This window comes from Cryptomeria japonica, chromosome 7 (assembly GCF_030272615.1).
Source record: "Cryptomeria japonica chromosome 7, Sugi_1.0, whole genome shotgun sequence".
Lineage (NCBI taxonomy): Eukaryota > Viridiplantae > Streptophyta > Pinopsida > Cupressales > Cupressaceae > Cryptomeria > Cryptomeria japonica.
The window spans coordinates 591,990,425-591,998,058 of record NC_081411.1 but is presented as its reverse complement, the minus strand read 5'-3'; positions in this window follow the sequence as shown (position 1 = coordinate 591,998,058).

Below are 7,634 nucleotides of genomic sequence, written 5' to 3'. Positions count from 1 at the left end.
TGATTATTCTTGGAACTAGAGCATAGTCTCTTAGAGCAAGATGTCACGCCTTTCTTGACAGTTGTACTATACATCTTATACAAGTTGTAGCATAGTCGAGCATAGACTCCTATGAGGTTCTTAGAACCTCACTTGCACACACACGCATGACGATGAGTGAAACTAATGATGTTCTCACTCTCCTCCCTTACATGGATCACCTAAACAGAATCTAGGGGCTAGTTTTCCATGTCCTTTTTTCTCCATGGATCACCTAGTTCTAGGGGTGAGATGTCCATGGTTCCTTTTGTTCTCCCTTCTTCTCATGGATCACCAAAGTGTGTATTCATGTTCTCTCTCTTCTTCCTCTCATGAACTCATAGTTTTACTATTGATGGTTCATGGATGATGTTAGCTTTGCTCTTTTATGTAATTCTATGTGTTCATGAGATAGCATTTTATGTTTCAAGAATGATATTAGTTGATTGAGACATTTTTCATATCGAGGTCTCTTCAGCTAGTTGACTTGAGGTCTTAAGATACTAGCTTTTGTTGCGTTCCTTTTTATGTGCACTTGCATATGTTTGAGTGAGTTAAGATCCTAATATTGGGGGCTTGGTTCCTCAAGATTGCTGACGTCTTATACTCCTTGTGATCTTTCTTTGCATCTCTCATCTTTATCTCTCTTATTTCTACTTTACCAAGAGTATTGGCATAAGCCATACTCCCACTAAAGTGCGGGCTAAATGTAGCATCGAAAAATTGAACCCCTTGCAATTTTGACCATGTTTTAGGCCCCTTACCTTAGCGATATCATCTCCCATGCTTGATTAGGATGCATCTATGCCTCCACCATGGAACTGGGCCTCATTTCCACTTTCTACAACTTCTTTAGACCCTATTTCAGGCCTCGAAAATGGCCAAGACCATGGTGTGGCACCCCAGTCCCCTTAGGACAGGGGCATGGCGCCCTTGTCCTCCCTCTTTGTGTGGCCCCAAAATGGGTCCATCTGACCCTTGGACCTAAATTATCTTTTGGGAATTAAATTCCCCCCCTATGATGGCCTTCGATGAAGGGATAATTAACCCTCCAAGGAAAGTATAAAGGGGATCTAGTCCTCTCATTTTCATAGGCGGAATTTGGGAAAACAAGCGAAAGGTTTCCATTATCATCATCAAGCATTCAAGTCTTGAAGTCTTCAAGCATCCATCAAATCTTCTTCTTCATGTGTCTTCTTCATTCATCCATTGGAACAACATTACAACATTCATTTGCAAGAATGTGTGTGTTAGGGTTTTGTCATGTTACATCCCATTTCATGCAACACTTGTGATTACATTCAAGAAGCAAAGCGACCATCATAAATAAATTGCAGATCTACAAGGTATGCATTTTCATTATTTACATTTAAGAATTTGCAATTACTTTATTTCAAGGTTGATTCCTCAACCGGGGTTTGACTAAGGAAAACCCCTATCCACAACCCTTCTTCTCTTCTTTTTTGTGTCTAGGTTGCAAGTGCATGACTGTAATTGAAGATTTAGGATTCATTTGCAGAGATGGAAAAACCCTTTTTGACTCGTGGATTTTTCGAAGGACCATGCATAACTTACGCACAGTCCCAATTACTTTTCTCCAAATTTGCAAGGCAGGTCCGTATCAGTCTAAATACCTCATATTTGAAGTTACAGTGCGATCCCAAATCAATAGCTCCTTATTTCACCCATTTTGTCTTCATTTTCTACATAGTCAACAAGTCAACTCTTCTACTTGCAAAAGGGGGTAAATTACATTGCACCCTTGCAATTCACTTAGTATTTAGATCCTTATTCACTCTAGGGTTTGGATCTAGTGAATTCAACCCGTCTATTGAATGTAAAGTATCTCCCAAGTGAAAATCATCCTAGTGATTTCCCTTCTCTCTCCTAGGTGGGGAATCACTAGGGTTCAATTTTCCACTTTACAAGGACTTCATATTGTCCTAAGCGGTCATATGGTGTGCTAAGGGGTCATATGGTATCCTAAGGGGTCATGTTGTGTACTAGGATGTTAAAAGGGGTCATATGGTGTCTTGAGGGGTAAGTAGAGAGGTGGAGGGAAGGAGAGAGGGATGTATGAATAGAGAGAGAGGAAGAGACAGAGGAAGAGGGGAGATAGTGATAAGTTTAGAGGGGGGAAATAGATAAAGAGAGGTGGAGAGGGAAGGAGATAGAGATAGGTGAGATATAAAAAAGTGGAGGGGAGAGTTGGAGTGAGGGAGAGAAGGATAGGTATTCAAAGAGAGGGAGGCAAGGAGAGATATTCTTTACTCCACCTCTCTATCAAGTACCCATCTATCTATACTCTCTATCTCCCCTCTCCCTTTATGTATTCATCTCTTCTCTCTCTATGGGTATCTACCTTCCCTCCCACTCTATTTATCTCCCCCCCCCCTCTATTTATCTCCCCTCTCCCTCTCTCTACCTACCTCTCTTTCCATCACTATCTACTTTTATCTCCCCTAATTCTCTACCTCCTTCCCTCCATTCTAATACCTCTCTCTCTCTCTCTCTCTCTCTCTCTCTCTCTCTCTCTCTCTCTCCATACTCTCTCTCTTTAGCTACTTATCTGTATCTACCTGACATCTCTTTAAGTACCTCTCCTTCTCTCCCTAACTCTAAGGCTCTCCTCCACTTTTTTATATATCACCTATCTCTATCTCTCTCCTTCCCTCTCCACCTCTCTCTATCTATTTTCCCCCTATCAACTTATCACTATCTCCCATTTTCCTCTCTCTCTTTCTCTACATACATCTCCCTCCCTACAAGACCTCTATTTCTATCTTTTCTTCTATCTCCCAAAGCTTCCCTTACCACTTCTATCAATCTCACTCTCTCCCAACTCTCTCTCTCTATTACCTTTCTCTCAACCTACATCTCTCTCCTTCCCTACCTTTATCTCTACCTCTCTCTCTTTTCATTTCTCTCTACTTATCTATATCTACCTACCTTTTTGCACTCCCCCCATTAAATATTTATCTAAATACCTAGATAGATAGATAGAGAGAGAGAGAGAGAGAGAGAGATGCAAAGAGAAGGAGAGAGATATAGAGAGGTTAGATAGATAGAAGTGGAGGTGATATTTAGAGAGAGAGAGAGAGAGGGAAGGAGGTAGAGAGTTAGGGGAGATAAAAGTAGTGAGGGATGAAAAGAGATAGGTACAGAGAAGGAGAGGGAAGATAAAGAGTATGCGATAAAGAAAAATAGATAGGGAAGGAGGGAGGGAGGAAGCGAGAAAGACAAAAGTAGAGAGAAAGATTTATGAAGATGAATAGAGCTAGAGAGGAAGGGAAGAAGATGTATGTAGAGAGAGGGAAAGGGGAGATAGGGAAGTAAAGACAGAGCATGGGAGGGTGGGACAAAGAGAGAGAGAGAGAGAGAGAGAGAGAGAGAGAGAGAGAGAGAGAGAGAGAGAGAGAGAGAGAGAGAGAGATTTGGTGAGGGGATAGAGAGGTGATATACAGAGGAGAAAATTATGTGTGTCGCATATTTAGAAAACAAAAGGGAGATATAAAGAAGGGTGAGAGAGATAGGTTTAAATCTTGGAGGATAGGAGAGAGTGAGATAGAGAGATGGGAGAGAAGGGAAGAGAAGGGGAGAGGGACAGTGATAGGAAGAGAGATAGGTCTAGAGATGCAGGAAGATAAAGAGAGTGTGATAGAGAGAGAGAGAGAGAGGGAGAGAGAGGGAGAGAGAGAGAGAGAGAGAGAGAGAGAGAGAGAGAGAGAGAGAGAGAGAGAGAGAGAGAGAGAGAGAGAGAGAGAGAGTATGTCTAAGAAATTATAAGATCTAAATCTCGGGAAGAGAGGAGAGAATGAGATAGAGAGAGGTGAAGAGAGGAGGAGAGAGATAGGAAAATAGATAGGTCTAGAGCTTAGGGGAGACAAAAAGCATGAGATAGAGACATAGCAAGTGAATGATGATATAAGCCCACTGATTACTAAAATTTGACTGTTTGAAAAATTATAAGATCTCCTAAAATCAAGAATCTGCATTATGACTCCTAGATATCTGAAACCACTCTCAAACATCCTAACAATGATATATACATAAAATATAACTTTAAGTATAACTTATACTTAAATGTTATATTTTATGTATATATCCTGCTGAAAATACTAAGGGAATGCTAAATGAATTGCATACAAGTCCATGTTACTAATCTAATTTTATTTAACCAAATTAGGTACATTTTTTTCTTAGTAAACATAACATGTATGCGTTTTGTATTTTTATAAACACAATCACGTTTTTATTTTAAAAAACCCATACGCATTTTTAAATTAAAGAACTTGTATGCGTTTTTCTTTGTACTTAGGTTTGGATAGCAAGGCTAAGGCTTGGGAGCCTTTTTCCCCTCCTTTTTACATATTTTCCTCTTCAAATTTGGTTTCTCAACTTCATCATCATCAGGTTTACATGTTATCAAGTGGGTATTTCTAAAATTGCCACCATAATTTCACCCATCTTCTGAGTTTTCTAACCATATGAATTTTTAAAATTTGAACAACATTAACATATTAATCTTGAATTTAAAAAAACCAGTATCTCCATAGTTCTCAGAGACATATGTGTACCATTTTTTTAATAACTTTTGATCTACTTATTCAAATTTTTAAAAAATTATATATTATTGTAGTGCGCTTGATTCTTTACACTTAAAACAAAATTGTCTTTTTGATTATTTTGGTGCAAGTTATGCTTCGCGCATGAACATGTACCTGATTTTTCAAGATGTGCCCATTTCTAAAAATCATTAAAAAAAACTAATCAACAAAAAATTTATAAAAAATACACAAATTCTAGTGTTCACTCTTAACTATCTTTCTACCAAAGGATTTGTCAAAATACTAAAACTAACTATGGCTTTGTTGATGCGCATGCCAGACATTATGTTATATTTTTTTAGAAAAAATTAGGAGCTGTTTTTCATGCACGAAGGATTTGACCGACTTAATATTATGTAATTTTGAAAAAAATTAGTATTTTGGAAACTAGATTCGGAGTACTACAATCTTTTTTCTTTGAGTTTCTTCATATTTTGAGCGCATGAGTCTCAAATTGCTCATCCAAGTTCAGATTTAGCCGATTTCAAAAAAAAAAAAAAGGTGTCCACTTATACCCCCCTTTTGCACACCATCTTGGTTTCACTTACCCATATATATATATATATATATATATATATATATATATATATATATATATATATATATATATATATATATATCCAAATATTCAAATTTAACTCCATAGTTTAAAAACTATATCCATTTCATAAGTAGGAGATATTTTCCACAACAAGTCAAATTATGATACCTTGTTTAGATCTAGGATATTGGACAGATTCCGCTAGGAGCATGTGGGTCTTGCGGTGAGCAACATGTTGACGATGAATTTCCATGATTTCTTAGCCATCCAATGAATTGCAGGGAAGATAATTTCTAATGAAGAATAAATAGGTAATAATTAGACCAAATCTTGTATAATTTGGGTATATATTTATGTGGAAGTGGTATACTTGACTTCATAGGATGAGGATAGACACTCGGTGTAACATGGGATACATCAAACCTTTTCACCACTTGCTCGTTGGTGTAAAGAACTAGATGAAAGAATGTGTTCCACAATGTAGTGCGTAGTGTACTGACATTTCTCTTATCTCGGATGCACTACGGGAAAGTGTTAGCTAGCCGTTATGAATATGTAGATTCCTCAGTATGTAAATTCTATTCACTAGGTATGTGATCCCTATTGAAACTAGTTACTTTATGTGAATGGTGTAGGCTGAAGCTAGACCCTATGAATGTGTGATGTATGCCAGAGCTAGTCACTAAGTATATGTGATGTAAGCTAGACCTAGACGATGTGCTTGTGATGTGTTCAAGCGAGTCACCATGTGGTAATGAGAAGTGTGCTCGAATCACTCTTTATGAAATTATAAATTTTGGAAGAGTATGACCCCAATGTAATTGAGTATGTATGTATACTATTTGAATGCAATTAGATATTGATTAATTATTGTTGGGATAATTTTTAATAAATAGTCATGGTTTGAAGAGAGATCAGAGATCTCGTATGAGAGGAGTGAATGAACTCCCTCTAAACTTCGGGGATGAACTATGAAGCCTCTGACTTCCTTCAAAGGGATACATCAGCAAGGTCATTGGGAATAAACCCCGAAGGCTTAACTATAGGTATGCTGGGGAACTTATTCTCAAGAGCTTACCACCTTTGAGCACAAGCATAAGTGGTGGTGTAGAACTGGCACCACTAAGGCAATTGAAAAAACTAAGTAGTTGACATTTCTAAGTTAGATTGAGAAGCTTGTTTAATTAAGTTGGTGCTTATGAATGTAAAAAAGAAATTGTAGTGTCCAAGGGGTGAATATTACAATAGTTTCCGCAACAAGTCAAATTATGATATAGCTATCACAAAATCATCTGTGTAGTTTTTGAGTCAAACTCATTGACCCATGTTTCATGAGTAGTAGTTCATAAGAACCCATCTCTCATGAGAATGAATGGTCCACTTAGCACTCATTGCATCTAGGTGATGATAAAAAAGGTGAAGCATTGGGTCTTCTCAAGATGTCACCCATCCCAGTACTACTCCAATTCAAGCATGCTTAACCATGGAGTTTCCTCAAAGATTAAACCCACTTATCTTGCAACCCATTTAGCAAAACGTTCAACAAGTGTTGCGCCTTACGAATCATTCATTTTAGAGCACCTTTTAACTAATCAATTGATAATTAGAAGATATTTTCCACAAGTCAAATTATGATATTGCTATTAGGATTCAGTTGTGTAGTTTTCAAGTTAAACTCATTGACCCATGTTTCACGAGTAGTGGTTCACAATAACCCATATCTCATGAGAATGAATGGTCCACTTAGTAGTCATCGCGTTTAGGTGATGCTCACAGAGGTGAAGTAGTGGGCCTTCCCGAGAGGTCACCCATCCCAATACTACTCTAACTAGATGGTCCTAGAGGTGACCTCTCGAGAAGGCTTAATGCTTCACGTTTGTGAGCATCACAACCTTACTCTACATATTACACCTTGTTTTCCTAGTCATTCTTTACATCCAATTCCAATTTTAGTCTTATGTGTCTTACTTGAATATTTTACATCCCAACCATCAATACTTAAGACTTCTCTTGCTAACATTAAATTTCATGTAATTACCCATAGATACAAATGAATGACTATGGTTGAAGTACCCTTAGCATTCCTACCACCTTACCTAGTAGTTCTTCTAGTCTATAAGAAATGCAAAATAACATAATAAAGAAAAGATCTAAGAAGCCATGTTAATTAAAAATAATAAGTAATTTTGCATACACTACAATAAATTTCCAAAAACAAAAAAATGTAATGATGCAACATCACCAAAATATATTATTAAAAAAGATAATTAAAAAATAATGAGAAATTATTTTGTTCTAAAATGTCAATGTCTCCAACCCAGTTTACATCAACAAAGATAAGAATATTGACTTTTCTTCCCATAATAAATCCCTCGTGGTAGCACATAAAATACTTTCAATTGTGACGTGTAAATATATAAATACCCTCTTTTTTGTAATCTAATGTTTTTTTCTTAGATTAGAAATAT